The sequence below is a fragment of the Vicugna pacos genome, chromosome 4, assembly GCF_048564905.1.
Source record: "Vicugna pacos chromosome 4, VicPac4, whole genome shotgun sequence".
NCBI classification, from domain to species: Eukaryota; Metazoa; Chordata; class Mammalia; order Artiodactyla; family Camelidae; genus Vicugna; species Vicugna pacos.
In genome coordinates this window covers 2,938,015-2,955,389 of record NC_132990.1, presented here as the reverse complement: position 1 = coordinate 2,955,389, position 17,375 = coordinate 2,938,015, and the positions used below count along the sequence as shown (strand labels likewise).

The window sequence follows — 17,375 nt, the reverse complement described above, 5'->3', positions numbered from 1 at the left end:
AGGGGAGACTTAGGTCAACGTCTGGAATGCCCAGAAGCACCGACTCTACCCTTGCAATCTGCAGCAGCCTCCAGGATGTCTCGTGCAGCAAAGCACAGGAGCTGGGAAAGGGGAGCAGGGCACCCACCCATTTTTTGTGGGCATTGAAGGGAAAGCAGACACATGCTCCTCTGTCATCAGAACGTTCTGGAAAGACTCAGAAACCCGACCCGAGTGGCCAGCTCTGGAGGAGACTGGTGATCAGCAGGGAGGAGACAGACTTGTCACTGAAGACAAATTCTTGACTCTTGAATTTTTTCCTGTGTACATACTGCTGTCTCCCTTTAAAAATTATAAACAACTACAATACCAGTAAACTGATTTGGTTCATCTCAGAGCTATTTGAATTTTTTAAAGTATATTCAAATAGACTTTTTAAAAATATCTGTATAGAATGCAGGTCCAAAGCAAGTGCTGGTGAGCGCTTAGGAACTTTCTGAGAGTAGTGTCAAGCAGGCAAGAAGTGAAGGCTCTGGAAGCATCAAAAAATGAAGGGACTCAGCGAACCTCCATCCTGTCCAGCCCTCTCTTTTGTGAGACGAGGACACTAGGGCCAAGCGTGGACAGTGGGCCTGCCCCGCCTACTTTAATTCCCTCCACGAATCATGGTCAGTGCTTTTCTGGGACACGTGGGAAGCAGGCGGCCCGACGCACAGGACAGCCCTCCCCGACGCAGCTCCAAGGAAACCACAGACACGCTGGTGGTCACAGGTCCCCACGCAGCCGGCCCTCAGACATCCATCACGTTTCCGCCCGGCAGGGACCACAGGGTCATCTAGAACGACCCACCAGACGGGCCCTGGTCTGTGCACAGGGATGCAGCACGCGGCCCACAGGGAGGGGCGGGCAGCCGTGAGGAGGCAGAAGCGCGGCCCCTCCTCAGCTCTGCGAGCAGCGGAGGTGAGAACATCGTGGCCCAGGGCCACACAGGCCCGCAGAGGCACCCTGTGGATGGGCGCTGAGCTCTGTCAGATCTCCCGATTTGTCACGAAAACCTGGGAATGCACATCCTTATGTGAAATCTCATGATTTTATATGATGCAGCTAATGGAACTGGTTTTGAAAACCCTGTGTGACCATCATCATCAGCCCGGCACACACCTATGGCCCAGTGGGCACTTTGCAGCCTGTGCCCCTCCCCTCAGGCACCAGGTCAGCATGTCCCCCATTGCTCTGGGCAGCTAAGTCCACCTGAGGCCCGCCTCCACAACCTGGTGTCAGGGTCGGGAGAGATCCCACTAGCCTCTGAGGCCTTTCGGTGCTCCCTCTGTGGCCTGGCATCTGGGGTGATGTCTCGGGCAGCAGCCCCTCCTCCCCCACCAACACAGGGTCTGCAACACATCCTGACCAAAAGGCAGTCCAGCGGCAATGGGGACCACATTTGTCCTAGGAGACTCCAGGCCGGGGCCTGTTCTGGGACATCCACATGTAGAACTAAGAGCATAGCTGCTGTGTGGTCACAGGACGCTGGAAGGCCAGGATGCCAGAGTGCTGGGCATCCCTGTCTAACCCAGGCCTGCAGCAGCATCAGATAAGTAGGAGGAAGGACGCTGGCCTGGGTGCTGCCCCTCTGGGCCTCCCTCAGCCTCCTTGTCCATAAACTACAGCAAGAAAACCCAGATCAGGAGAGACTTTAAAACTCACAAACTAAAGTATCCAATAACAGAGGAGCTGCTAAGTCAGTATTCGCCTAACAGATCATTATGTACCCAAAGGTTTGCACTGACAGGGACACATTTATACCATATACAGGAAACAGCACACTGAGTCATCGCAACATCCACAGAGAAAAGAGATGGGAGGAGGCAAGTGTGTACAGAGGTTACAAGTGAACACCTCTGGATGGTGGCATACAAAGGGGACAGATTCCTTATCTGTAAAATATTTTTTTGCAACAAAAGAACAGGCATACTAAAAAACAAACAAACAAAGAAACAGTCTGAAGAGACAGAAAGCATGAGATGTGCTTTCTCAGATATGGCAGGGATGTTGGAATTATCAGATAAGGAACTAAATTAACTGTGATTAATATGTTAAGGGTTGTAACGGAAAAAGTGGACCACATGTGAGAACAGATGCACCATGTAAGCAGAGATGGAAATCCTAAGAAAGGAATAAAAGGAAATGCTAGAAATCAAAAACACTGTAACAGAAACAAAGAAAAAGAAAATATTTTGAAACAAAAGCCAGAGGGAGACAATATTTACAGCAAAGATAAGAATGACACCAACTTCTCTTTAGAAACCATTCGGGGGTGGGGTGCATAGCTCAGTGGTAGAGCATGTGCTTGGCATGCACAAGGTCCTGGGTTCAATCCCCAGTGCCTCCATTAAGGGGTGGGGGGTGGGGGGGAAACAGAAAACATTCAAATATGAAGAAAGCAGAGTGAAACCTTAAAAGTGCTGAAAGACAAACCACCAGCCTAGAATTTTGTATCGTGCAAAATTATCTTTCAAAAGTGAAGGAGAAATGAAGACTTTATCGGACAAGCAAAAACTGAGGGAATTTGTCACCAGGTGACCTGCCTTGCAAGAAATGTTCAAAGAACAGCTTCAGAGAGAAGGAAAAGGACATAGTAAGTCAGACACTTAGATCTACATAAAGAAAGGAAGAGCATTAGAAAAGGCATAAATTAAAGAACGTAAAATCTTTAATTTTCTTATTCTTAATTGATCTAACAGATAATAATTTATTCAAAATAATAATAGCAACAATGAACTAAGCGATTATAGTTTAGGATTAAGTGAAATAAATAATGGCAATGTCATAAGAGACAGGAGGGAGGAACAGGGAACATTCTGTTATAAGGAACTTGCAATACCCACAAGTGATACAGTGTATTTGAAAGTGGACGTGGCTTAGCTATAAATATATATATGTATATATATATAGCAATATAGATAGATATAGAGATAGAGATAGCAAACTCAAGGGCAATCACTAAAAAAAAGTTTAAAAAGAGGTATAATTGATATACTAAGAGAGGAGGGAAATAAAATCATACAAAATGTTCAGTTAAAGCCAGAGAAGGCAGAAAAGAGTAGAAGAGAAAACCCAAAACAAGTAACAAGGATGCAACAAATGGAAAATAGAAGCAAACATAATAGATGTTAATCCAACATTCTCAATAATCACTTTAAACATCAATGGTCTAAATACACAAATTAAAAGACAGAGACTGCAAGAGTAGGGAGGAAAACAAAACTACATGGTGCCTATCAGAAACTCACTTTACATACAGAGTCACAGATTGAAAGGGACAGTGTTGGGGTGGGGAGGGAGGGGGGGTGGTATGGGAATTCTCTGTGCTTTTTGCTCAATTTTACTGTGAACCTAAAACTATTCTAAAACATAAAACTCTGTTAGAAAATAAATAACAATAAAGGTTTTTAGACTGGGGGGAAGTAAAGGATTGAAGAAAGATGTACCATTGTTTATACGAGTCAAAAGAAGCCAGAGCAGCTATATTAATTTCAGATAAAGGAAACTTTCAAACAAGAAAAGCCATAGGACAAATAGAGGCATTGCATAATGATAAAGGGGGTCATTTTCCAAGAAGATAGAACAATCCTGTATGTATCTATGCCTAATAACAGAGCATCAAGATACAGGAGGCAGAAACTGACAGACCACAAGGAGAAACAGACAAACCCACTAGCATATTAGAGATTTCCACATCCTCTATCAATAATTGAGTAACTAACAGACAGAAAAGTCAGTCAGGACATAGCTGAACTGAACACCACCATCAATCAGCTGGGTCTAATTCACTTTTATAGAATAACTTCATCCAACAAAAGCAGAATGAACGTTCTTCTCAAGCTCACACAGAACATTCACCAAGAGAGATCACGTTCTGGGCAATAAAATACACTTTAACAAATTTAAAAGAATAGAAATCATACAAAGAATGCTCGCATACCACAATGGAATTACGCTAGAAATCAACAAAGAAAGATATCTGGGAAACCCCCAAATACTTGGAGATTAAATAACTCACTTCCAAATAACACACAGGTGAAGTCTGAGGAGAAATTTTAAAATATTTCTAACTAAATGAAAATGAAACAGAACTTAGAAAATTTATGGGATGCAGTGAAAGTAGTGCCTAGAGGAAAATTTATAGCATTGAATGTAAACATTACAAAAGAAGACCTAAAAGCAGTCATTTCTGCTGCCACCTGAGGAAAACTAGAGAAAAAGAGAAAACAAAATCCAAAGTAAGGAGAAGAAAGGGAGTCATAAAAATTACAGCAGGAAGTAATGCAATTGAAAATAGCAAATATTAAAAAAAAAATCAGTGAAAGCAAAACATGGTTCTTCAGTAAGATCAATCAACTGATAAGTCTTTAGCCAGGTTAACAAAGAAAAAGAGAGAAAACACAAATTACTAATGTCAGAAATGAAAGAGGGGCCATTACTACACATCCCATGGACACTAAAAGGATAATAAAGGAATATTATGTACAACTAACTCTATGCTCCTAAATTTGATAACCTAGATTAAATAAACCAATTCCTTAAAAGATTCAATCTACCAGAACTCATTCAAGGAGAAATAAATAATCTGATTAAGGCTGTATCTATTAAATAAATGGAATCAATATTTAATAACCTTCCAAAATAGAAAACAGCAGGCCCATATGGGTTCTCTGATATATTCTGCCAAACATTGAAGGACAATATTATAACAATTCTTTACAATTTCTTCCAGAAATTAGAAGCAGAGGAAATACTTCCTAACTCATTCTCTGAGGCCAGCATTACCTTAGTACCAACCTCGATAAGGAAAGAGAAAGGCAAATCAGACAGACAGGAAGACTGGAAAACCAGACAAAGACAAGAAAGGGCACCTTCGTTCCGATCTCTCTCATGAACATAGATGCAAAAATCTCCTACAAAACATTAGCAAATCAAATTCAACAGTGTATAAAAAGAACAAGAGGGATTAATTTCAGCTAAGCAAGGATGGTTCAATATTTGAAAGCCAATTAATGTAATCTACCACCTAAACAGGCTAAAGAAGAAAAATTATATAATTGTATCAATAAATACAGAACATGTTTCTGACAAAATCCAATGCTCCTTCATGTAAAAATTCACAGAAAACTAGAAATAGAGGGGAATTTCCTCTACTTTATAAAGAACACCTTATAAAAACCTACAGCTAACTTATACTTAATATGAGAAACTAGATGTTTTCCCTCTAAGATCAGGAACAAGGCAAGAATATTCACTATTACCACTCCTATTCAACATGGTACTGGAAGTTCTAGCTAATGAAATAAGACAAGAAAAGGAAATAAAAGATACACAGATTGGGAAGGATGAAACAAAACTGTCTTTGTTTGAAGATGACATGATGGTCTACATAGAAAATCCCAAGTAATCAACAAAAGAACTGACCTACAGGTGATTATAGCAAGGCTGTGGGACACCAAGGTTAACATACAAAGGTAAACTGTTTTCTATATACCAGCAATGAACAATTAGAATTTAAAATTAAAAACTGTGTTGGTATTAAAAACACAACACCATTTATATTAGCACCTCCAAAAATGAAATGCTTAGGTATAAATCTAACAAAATGTGTACAAGATCTGTATGGGAAAAACACAAAACTCTGGTGAATGAAATCAAAGAACTAAATAAATGGAGAGATACTGCATATTCACAGACAGGAAGAACCAGTTTTGCCAAGATATCAGTTCTTCACAACTTGATCTATAGATTGAATGCAATCCCAATCAGAAAGACGCAAGTTACTTCATTGATATTGACACACTGATTCTAAAGATTAAGTGGAGAGGTGAAGACCCAGAATGACCAACACAATACTGAAGAAGAGTGAAGGTGGAGGACTGACACTACCCAACTTCAAGACTTACTATAAAGTTACAGTAATCAAGACAGTGTGGCATCTGTGAAATACCAGATGAACAGACCAAGGGAGCAGACGAGAGCTCCCAGAAATAGACTCACATCAATATGGTCAACCAGTCTTTGATAGAGAAGCAAAGGCAATAAATGGAGAAAGATGGTCATTTCAACAAATGGCACTGGAACAACTGGACAACCGCACACAAAAAAGGAGGGGGAGGGTAGACCTAAATGTAAAACTATAAATCTACCAGAAGAAAACATAAGAAAACCTAGATGACCTTGGTTTGCTTATGACTTTTTAGTTAAAATACCAAAAGGACAATCCTAAAAGAAAAAATTGATAAACTGAGCTTCGTTAAATTAAAAACTTCTGTTCTGCAAAAGACACTTTTAAGAGAACAAAAAGATAAGCCACAGACTGAAAGAAAATCTTTGCAAAACATGTATCTGAAAAATGACTAGTATCCAAAATACCGAGAGAACTATTAAAAACTCAACAATAAGACCAACAATCCATTAAAAAATAAGTCAAAGACATTACCAGACACCTCATCAAAAAAGATACACAGCTGGTAAAGAAGCATATGAAAAGGTATTCCACATCACATGTCATCAGGAAAATGAAAATTAAAACAGTGAGACACTACTACACACCTATTAGAATGGCCCAAATCTGGGACACTGACATCACCAGTGCCGGTGAGTCTGCAAAGCAACAGGAACTCTCATTCATCGTTATGGGGGCTGTAAAATGGTACAGCCACTTGCGAAGACCATTTGCCAGTTTCTTACAAAACTAAGTGTGCTCTTAACATTTGATCCAGAAATGGCAGTCTTTTGGTATTTACTCAAATGAGCTGAAAAATTATGTCCACACAAAAACCTGCACATGGGCATTTATAGTAGCTTTATTCATAATTGCCAAAACTTAGAAGCAACCACGATGTCCCTTAGTAGCTGAGTGGATAAATAAGCTGTGGTACATCCAGATGACGAATATTACTCAGCACTGAAAAGAAATGAGCTTCCGAGCCATGAAAAGACATGGGGGGAACTTAAATGCACATTACTAAGTGAAAGAAGCCAGTCTGAAACGGCTGCACACTGTATCATTCCAACTATATGACATTCTGGAAAAGCCAAAAAGACGGAGACAGTAAAAAGATTACTGGTCACCCTGATAGGCAGGGTCAACATCCCTACTCAGCCTGGAAGCAGTTTCAGAAGACGTACGGTCACCCCTCTGCAACCCCATAAGATTATGGGAGTAAAATCTCTGAGCAGGGAATGAGACAGGAAGGAAAGTGGCAGGGCACAGCCATTCAGGGAATAACGCAGCAATTAACATCAAAATGGTGGAAGACCCAACCCCCAGTTGGCCTTGAGGATTAAGATGATGGGAGATTTGACTTCTAGTAGACCTTGAGCTTCATTATACGCTCACTGTAACATATCAGCATGGTGAATAACATGCCCACAGGTGCCATTTCAGTCCCAAGGCTAGCCATAAAAGGTCAGAGAGTGGGCAATGGCCAACTTCCTGGGAATCCCAGCATCTTCCCCAGGGTAATTAGAATGGTCCTCCCACTTGTTAGCATGTGAAGCTACTGAGCCCATAAAAACTGACACCACCACCCCTCGCGGCCGCCTCTCGCTCCCTCATCTTCGGAGACGGCCTGCACTCTGCCTATGGTGTATGTACCTACTTCTACTCTAACCTGAGCACCCAACCCCTACACCTCATGGCCTTTCTCTTGCCTTTCAAAACAGCCTACACTTTATGCAGTATGCATCTCTCTAAATAAATCTACCTTTACTCAAATAAAAAAAAAAAATCAGTGGTTGCCAGGGGAGATGGGGGGAGGGATCACAGAGGATTGATTTTTAAGGCAGTGCAAATACTCTTGTATGACACTATGATGGTGAATACATGTCATTATACATTTGTCCAAACCCACAGAGTGTGCAACACCAAGAGTCAACCTGAATGTAAACTATGGAATTAGTTAGTAATAATGTATCAATATTGGCTCATGAATTATAACAAACATTCCACACTGATGCAAGATGTTAATGACTGGGCGCTGGGGGCGGGTACGAAGGGGTACATGGGAGTTCTCTGCACTTTCCACTCAGTCTTTCTGTAAATCTGAAAGTACTCTTTTAAGAAATCTTTTTTTTTTAATCAGGAGAAGTTCCATGTGTGTCCACAGGCTTACTGTGGGCTCCTGGAGAGATACATGGAGCCATTCGGTGAGAAGGCTGGAGAAAAGCTGCCAAGACCTTATGGAAACACCTTATGAGGGAAATACTAATAAAAACTTGCAGAAACAATCTCTCTCCCAGATATTAAAATAAGTTTAAAAACGAGCAAGCAAATGGGCAAGGACTAGCAGCGACTAAATGCTGACTTGCTGGGTAATGAGATCGTGAAGCATTCTGCTATTTAATTTTGAAATCCCATACAAGTGCAAATGTAAATCAGCTCTCTAAATTTAAAAGCAAGGCCTCCTGTTCACCATCACCAAGCCCGCTCTTCTCCCTGATTCCCTAACCACGAGCAGCGCTCAGGGCTCCAGGCTGAGGCCTCCACTGTGCCTGACCTTCAGCTCCCCCACCCCACCCCACCCCACCCCACCCCCATGAGCACAGGCCTCCACCCACCAGCCGCAACCTGCCTCTTGCTCTGATCTCTGGAGCACCATCTGTCTTCTCCCACCTTGGAGGGGCCTCCTTATCTTGGGGTCTCCCCCTCCAGCCTCCTCGTGCTCACACATACGCTCCCAGATCAAGGCCAGGGTGTCTCCCCGGCAAACAGCAGATATGCTTCCTTGGCCGGCAAGCTCTGGGACGACCACAGACAGCTCAGCAGTGTCCAGTGGGTGCTGGCTGGCACACCTGGACCCCGGGCCCCTCAGGGCCAGAAGTGGCAGCGGGCTGGAGGATCTGGAGGTGGCCGCTGGCTAGCCTCCAGGGGCTAACTAATGGGGCAATGTCAAGGTGAGCATTTAAGGTGAGGGCACCATCCCACCAGCCAGGCCCAGGCACAACCCCATGAGGATGCTGCTGGGCAGGAGTTCTGGGAACACCCAGGACAAGCCGCCCTGAAAGAAGAGTAAGGCTTCCTTCCACAGCAGGTTTGCAGATAAGGGGTGCGCTGGGCAAAGGTGCAGGGTGCACCGAGAAGCCCGTGTGGTCCTGGCCCGAGACAGGCCAGCAGGGACTCAGGGTGCACCCAGCACGTCCTGACCCAGGCGGAGGGTGTCACTTGAATCTGCAGACAGTGGGGGTATCCTGCGCTCCATCTGGTCAGCCCTACAGGAGAATGTTCTGGAAACAGGTGCAGAAGAGTTGAGCAAAGAGAAGCTACAGGCAGCTATCAGCTGTAAAGACCCCAGAAGCCGAGGTGAGAGGTAGCCTCGGGAAGGCGGTTGCTGGGGCCCCGGCTGTGCAGACAGCGGGAGACTGGCACCAGCCGTACTTTCGGGGGCCCACAGCACCTCAAAGTCAACCAAGGACAGGCTGCGTCCATCGCCTGTGAATGCCCTGTGCTCTGCGGCTGGAAATACGAGCCCCAATCAGGAGCCAACCATTCCTTCCCCAACTTGGCTGCTCCCACCAAGTGGTGAAAGGCCCCGGGAGAGGGGAGACTTGTGCCAATCTCGCACTGTGGCCCAGGTTCCCAGCGCTCATGTCAGCATCTGGGCCAGCTGCCTCCGTAGCCGTGGGCCCTGGGGAGGGCAGCCGCAGACCCGGGAGTCCAGCTCCATCTCGCAGCTTCCTTCCCACCTCTGTGCCCGCACTGGTCCAGGAGACTCGGGGTCCTCTTAGCACCACATCACCCCTTCCCTGCTGGAAAGGCCCCTGGGCAGGGCTGCTGGCCCCAGGCTCTGGGAGAATGAGAAGGTCCCCACAGCCTCGCCAGTCTGTCACAGCAGTAGAGTCACCCCTGAGGGGAAATATCACAACAAAGGAGCCATTCGACCAGCCTCAAGTCCTCTGACCAAATAAATTCACTGCCGGGACTCTGCCCCAGAGACATGATTCCAAAGACATAAATGGATGTTTCTGATACTCTGGGTGCCCCACACAGGGAAGCCTGAGGCAGGGACGCCAGTAACCAAGGCACTCACTGCAAGCCACGTCTGAGGCAGCAGGAAACACGTTTACAGCATCGGGATGTGTCTCCAGCCACGTGGAAATAGTACGGGGGGCCCGAAGGCTGGGGGAGCAGCAGCAGGGCCACAGTCCGTGGCGGCCTGCGGGCAGATCTGCCGCTGGGCCTCACTTTTCCCATGACACTGTAGGTGTCTCTGCTGATCAACACCTCCTTTCACAGCCCTGCTCTGCTCAGCCATGGCACTGGTCCCTGAAAGGCCTTGTTGAATATGCAGATCAGTGCAGGGCTAGCCCAGACCCACGGGACATCAGACAGAAGCTGGCTAAAGGCTGCTGCACAGGGGTAGGGTTTCCAGAGCCCACAGAGCAGGGAAGAGGGGCACCCCTGGGGGGCTGTCTCAGATGTTGCAACACCCCCTAGAAACTGCACCACGGGGCAGGGACGATCTGTGCACCACAGACCTGGGTGGGGACAGCAGCCCCCTGGGGCCTCAGGAGGACAGATCTCCAAACATAAGGAGATGATCTACCCCGAGGGAAAGCAGGACTTAACTCCCAAGTGCATCATAGAATAACAGAGCCATCTAATAGAAGATATAAAATAATTTTAAATGACTGCAGAAAAAAAGAAAGATTCAAAAGCATGAAACACACACTTACACACACTCTGGAGAAAAAAAATGATCAGACAAATCTGAAAAACTAGAACTTCCAGAAATAAAAAATGACATTAAAATGTAAAACTCTATGAACAGTTTCAGCAACAAATCAGACACATTTGTTTCATGTGTCCATAGAGTTCAGAGAACTGGTAAACTGGAGCTACCAAGAATGTCACCAGAGAGAAACAGACGTGGGGAAATGCGATAGCAAAGTTAAGGCCCGTGGAAGAGTACGAGGAGGTCCAGCACAAGAGAAAAGACAGCTCCGGGAGGGAAGGAGAGACTGGGCGGAAGGGCAAGGGACGGGGGCCGAGGGCTGGGTGGAACGGGAGGAAGGCCGGGCTCAGCTCCCGGAGCAAAGCCATCCTACTTACAGGAGGGACTACGAGTAGCTGGAGAAGCAGAGAAGCCACCTCTCAGCTGCACCCCTGAGCCAGGGCCCCCTCCCCTTCTCCAAGACCCTCTTCCCACCGCTGCCACCATGGTCACCGGGGGGTGGGGGGGCAGCTGCATCGCCACCAGTGAAGTCCCGGGGAGCAAACGATTCCTTCGTCCTCCAGAAACAATGCCTGGGCTTTGCTCCCACCCTCCTGAGGGCCTTGCTGGTGTGCCCATCAGGCTGGGGCTCTCACTGGGCCCCGAGCTACCTCCTGGGTCCTCCCAGGACCACGGAGACCCTCCTGGCACAACAACGTGTGGAGCCCGGATGCCAGTCCTTCCAGCGCACAGCTACCTCTCCCGAAATGCCGAGTAATCCAAAACACTGACTTTTAAAGTCCATAGTTGGCTAATTTCTCCTCTATTCTTTACCAAATAAAAACATTTTAAAAAAATAAAAAGAGAGAGATTGGACCCCTCTTTGTGTGTTTTCCACCAGTCAGAGCCTGGCTGCAAAGTCAGCACGACTGTGGTGTCAGGATAGCCTTTCCCTCTCTCAGGCTTGAGCAAAACCAAACTCCTTGATGACGTGGTGCTCCCTAGAACTTCTCCTGCTGAGCCAATGGGCTCCAGCTACGGGCTCCAGGCAGTGGGGCTGAGACCCTGGCCCCCCTGGGCTGCTGACCTTGACACGCACCAGGGCGTGATCACAGAGCGGCTGTTGGCCTGGGACTCACTCCACATGACAACCTGCGAAGCGGCCCCTGCCCTTTTCACTACAGGTGAGAGGCGGGGACAGGTGAGGGCCCGCCCAGGCTGTGTGGCTGAAGGTAGCCACACGGATCTGAGTTGCAAAGCCACCCCACACTGCAGGGAGGCTGGCACGCACATCAGGGGAGCCATGCATCCGGGGCAGCTTGGGCTCCTATGGTGAGGACAGGTTTCAGACTAAGAGAATCACACAGGTAATATTCTAAAAAATTCCTAGCCTCCTCCTCCTACTGCACCTCCCTTCCCTTCAGGGGAAAGTATGAGAGGCATCTGGGGACTTGAGAGCTTAGAAGGACCTCCCCCAAATTCTCAGGGTGCTGAGCACAGGCTGCCATACCCTCCCTCCACTGCTCTGTGCTGCACACACACACACATCCCCGTACATGCACACTCTACACTCCACAACACAGACACACACTGCACACCGCAGGGCTCTCCTCTCACTGGTAAAGCAGGCTGGAGCTGGGGGGGCACAGGGACCCCAAAAGCCAGATTCCCTCTCTGAGATGTGCTGAGGTCCCACCGTACTTGGCAGCAACATCTTCGTTGACAAAGATGCAGGTTTGGGCTGCACCTAGGGTGGCCAGAGTTAGCAGGTAAAAATACAGGACACCCAGTCAAGTTTGAATTTCCAATAAAGAGAAATTCAAACCATTTCTGATCGGGCATCCCTACCTGCATTCCTAAGTCCCTTCCGGCACTGAATCCTCCAGTGTGTGAAATGAGGGTTGGACCCCATCTGTCCCAGCTGAGACAGTTCACGCGTTAGCGCAGACCAGGAACGGTGAAATGCAGGGGTGAGCAGACGTGGCAGGGGTTCGGCCGGCTCCCCCATGTGCTGTTTACTGGCTTTGGGTCCCGCCGTGAAACACTGGCATTCAAACAATGAGCGCAGCACAGTCCTTTACTCGGTTTTCCACCCTCCAGGCACCCTGTCTTCTTGTATAACCTCAACCATTGCTCATTTGGACTTTGTCTCAATTCCTTTCCTTGATCCCTCTGGCAATTCACTTCTTGGACTTATGGAACAGAAGGGCTAACCGGGGGTCGTGGAGGAGCAGTGGCGTCACTGCGCGGCGTGAGCTTACTGCAGCCGTGAGCCCATCTGCTTTCAGGCCAGGCCACCACTGCCTGACCCCTACCTGTCGCTGCCACGGGCAGGTGAATGTGCTGGACACTAAAACTAACCCTCAGAGTAGCCCTGGCCCCACAAGCCACCCCTGGAACTGCCCTTGGGAGCCCCTGCGGGGTGCACGGGGGCAGGTGTCTGAGCAGACCTCACCCTCGGGGCTCTGGTTCCAGCCCCACGTCCGATGGGGTCGGTTCGCTGAGGCCTGCACTGAAGGGAAGAAGGGGCTGCAGGACAAATGGCACAAGTGAAATGACTTACGAAGAACACACACGACACAGTTTCCGAGGGGCCAAGCACACAAGCAGACATGTGGGAAAGGTGGGGCTCATGCCGGACCCCCAACAGCACAGGAGCAGAGCAAGGTCAACAGGACAGCACTGGATGCAGCCTCTCGGGGACAAGCCTGCCTGTGAACCCGGAGGTAGTCCCAGTTCTCCTGCACGGGGGCCTCTGCACTGGACCCGCTCCTGGGGTCAGGTGGTTGATCCGCCCAGACACGCTCAACGCACACCCGTGGCAGACCCCTCTGGAGGCCAACTGTGCTTTCTGGGGCCCAGGGGCAACAGGACACCTCGCTGGGCTCTGCCCGAGCCCACAGCAGTCCCGAGGCACTGAGTTCCAGGCCCACACGGGCTAGCACTGGCGGTGCCATTCCTGGGGACGTGAACAAGAATGGGACCAGAAAAACCACATGGCAGCCAAGACTTCCAGCTGTGGGGCCTCCGAAGCCCCTCTTCAGCCCATCTCCCCAGCCAAGGGGACCCCAGCCCGAGCCTCGGGGCCAGCCTGTTGGACCTTCTCGCAGCCTGAGAGGTGGGTGGGCCTCCCAGGAGGTGCCCGGACGCGGGGCCATGCCCTACTGCAGAGGTGACAGCTGCAAGGACCAGCTCGGGCGAGGCCACTTCTCACTGAGGACAGGGGCTGTGCCCGCTTACCACCATCACCTGTGGAAGTTCCACCCAGCCCCTGGGGACCCTGCTGGCTGCTCACCCTCTGCAAACACCGCGTGTCCCTCTCCATGGCCTTTCTGGTAAGACGGGAGTCAAGTCTCAAAGCTCTGGCCACAAGGAAGGTGGCAAAGCTCCCACAGTGTGGCCACATTCACAGGGAGTCCGTGTCATCATCAGTCAGCCTGGTTTTCACCTGTCAGAGTAAACAGGGTTCACAGCGGGCTGTGCCCCCCGGGTGGGCCAGGCTTTCCTGCCTTCTCTTAGGGGCATCTGGACTTTTGGGCCCCCCTGGACTGGTGGTCACCAGACAGGCGCCAGGCTTCCCACCAAGGGCGGAGCAGCTGAAGGCGGCGGGGGCAGATGGCCGGCCCTCCGGAGAGACGAAGTGCGCAAGCCAGTCAGCTGAGCTACAGGAAGGGCTGAAACAGGGAGGGATGCTCATGAGGACCCCTACCCCCATCAGGACGCCCCACTTCTGGGTGCCTAGAAGAGGAGGATGCCAGGCCGAGGTACTCTCCTGGGGTGGGAAGGGATTTGGAAAATTGGAGAAGCAGAGAGCCAAGAAGAGAGGGGTCCTTTAAAACCCCCAACCACAGCGGTATGGATACTTCCCACACTGCGTGAAAAGGGAGGTTGAAAGAATCCGCAAGTGCAGGAGGGGATGAATGAAAGGGCTTCAGCAGCAGGGAGACTGAAATGTCACCTGCAGGATAAGTTCCAACCCCCGGGAGGGTGAGCCAGCTTCCTCCTGGAGACAACAGGGCCTTTCCCTAGCAGGTCCCAGAACACTCAACCATCTCCTGCACACCAAACACAGGCGGGGCAGTTAAGCCGCACCCATCCACGGGCACTGCGTGTCCACCAACCCCCACGCACCCAGCAAGCTGCTGCTCCCAGCTCCTCAGGTGGAGAAACCGAGGTCTGGCAGCCTCTGCTCTCCTTCCCACGGCGCCTCCCTCCAGGGCTCCGTCTCAGACCACGGCCAGCAGGCAGGGAGAGGGGGTGGGGGGTGGGGGGTGGCGTGGGAAGCCCCGCTGGGCACCAGAAAGCCCCAAGAAGCAAGAACAACCCCACGCATTCGCCCTGCCCGCCAACCCCTCAAAGCTCTGGAGGCCACCTGGACCCCGCCAGGAGCCCTCTCTCTGACCAGGATAAATCCAGCCCACCACAGAAGACAGTCATATTCAAGAAGCGGGGGATTCTAGGTCTGCAAAAGTACCTGACGCCACCTGTCAGACACCACCTACAGAGGCTCAGCCACACCCCGGCAGCCTGTGAGCCCCCGCTGCTCATCGGTCCCAGAGCCCCAGCACCGCCAGGTCCAGCACTGTGTCTGCCTGGGTGGAGAGTACAGGCCCCACCAAAGCTGCTGGTCTCCACCGGCTGGTCTCCGCGCTGGTTCTCAACGGGCAGCCCCAGGCCCCTCTGGGCTGCTGGCCTGTGCTCTATGCAGCTTCCCCCGCTTCTACCCTGGGCACACGGTCCTGACCGAAACAAGGAAACCATGACTTTTCCAAGGCCCCCGCTGTTCAGAGCTGCCCCCCGGGACGGCCACCCACTCCACCTGGTCCTGCTGCTTCTGCTTCAAACACCCTGCAGCCGTCACAGCAAGGACCCCAGATCCAGACAACAGGAGAGGAGGAGCCCGCTCAGCAGAAAGGCCAGGAACGGCGGAGCCGGGGGCAGCCCAGCCAGGAGGATGGATGGCTGGTAAACGAGCAACTGGGAAAATGTCCACTCCTGTGGGCTGCTGTGGACATAGTTCAAACAGAGACTAGCTATCAAATCCAAAATGCACAGCATCACCTCGTGCCTATGAGACGGGAGTAAAACTAACAGTAATACGAAGCGTGGTGAAGCAGAGGAAGTGGGGCAACTTAGGGAGGCTGAACTTCTGTTTGATGGAATGTGCCTTGACCTCCGAGATCAAGGCATCTTTCGGGGGAAGGGCAATGGAGAGAGGCTGGTAAAAGGGTACAAACTCAGCTATGAGATGAGAAAGGTCTGAGGACACAATATATGGCACAGCGACTGTAGTTCATAACACTATATTGTATAATTGAAACTTGCCGAGAGAGTAGAATTTAAGTGTTCTCACACACACACACAAAGATTAACTCTGTGAGATGATGGATATGTTAATTAACTCCATTGTGGGACTCTTTCCACAATGTACACATATATTAAATCATCACATTGTACACTTTAAATATATTACAATTGTGTTAATTATAACTCAATAAAGCTGGAAAGAATAAAACTGAATTTTCTAAAATGTGTAAGAAAAAAAAGGAATTAAGGCATATTTGGATCGGCACACATTTGGTGCAAGGCAGCCGTGCGGATACACCTGTTTGTAAAGGATGTGTGCCCCCGTGGGTGCACCTGTAGGAACGTTCATCCTTGTGCATCGTAGACACACAGATGCACGTGTTCTCAGGGCAGTCCAGAGTGGGCATTTTGAAAGTGGATGGTCACACAGTGAATGTGGTCAGAAAATGTTTTCTGTAACGCCAAACCCTAAATTTCTCAAAGCTTACGCTGTATTTTCACAATGATTTGCTGCCACTCCTAAAGCAGAGCCAGTGGAAAGAGGCTCCCCATTTTTTGCCCTTAGGTTACTCCACTCTCCACCTTCAGGGTGGAGCATCTGAAAATAATTACTTAGTATCTGAAAATATCCGAGAGTATATGAGTAATCATTTGGTATCTGTAAGTAATGGTTTAAAGCCCCAGGCAGGGGACTCCCTGTTTACAGAGCAGTGTTTAGCCTCCCAGACTGGAACGAGCCTACACTGGCCCCTGCCCTCAGCCCATCTGGTAAGGCTGGTCTCCCCAAGGGCCCCCTCTTGGGTCACACCCCCATCAGCCTTGCAAACCACACATTTTGTGGCACCAAGGCCCCACTTGCTCTCCCTTCATGTGGCGTGTGGTAACTAGGGGCTTAGCTGCCAGTCTGCAGGAGAGAGATGTCAGGACAGACCAGGAGGAGTCTGGCTTAGGGGCTCCATCCTCCAAAACTGGCCGTGCACTTGGGTCCCACTCAGGGTAGGACATTCCGGCGGGGGAGCAGCCGGGGGCACGATGGTCCTGCTGCTCTGGAAAGTGGTCACGCGGCCTCAGTCACTGCTCCCAGTTAGGTGCAGGCCCAACCCCGACCCATCAACCTGAGGCCCCATTCCTGGGATGATCCCAAAGGAGGGGGGGGCTCTGACAGGGTCCTATGGGGCTTAAAACTCCACCTGCCCAAAGACCCCTGGGGTAGATGGGGCCATTGAGCCGCTGACAGAGCCCCTTCTCAGCAGACAGGCTGCAGGCCAGGCTAACGTGCATTCCTCAGGGGTCATCTCTGTAGAGGGGTTGGGTTGCTGGAAGGGCATTTAGAGTCAGGGGTCCTAGGGGGAGGGTATAGCTCAAGTGGTAGAGCATGTGCTTAGCATG

General features: G+C 49.5%; 1 protein-coding gene and 1 non-coding gene across 4 annotated transcripts in view; one reads left to right on the top strand and one right to left on the bottom strand.

The window, feature by feature from the left end:
• The window catches only part of PHF2 (PHD finger protein 2), an 88,976-nt gene that overhangs the window by 56,405 nt on the left and 15,196 nt on the right, over nt 1-17,375 (bottom strand). The gene's annotated exons all lie outside the window — the stretch shown is intronic.
• On the top strand, nt 2,296-2,368 carry TRNAA-GGC (transfer RNA alanine (anticodon GGC)). The gene has a single exon. It is a non-coding gene; the product is annotated as a tRNA-Ala (tRNA).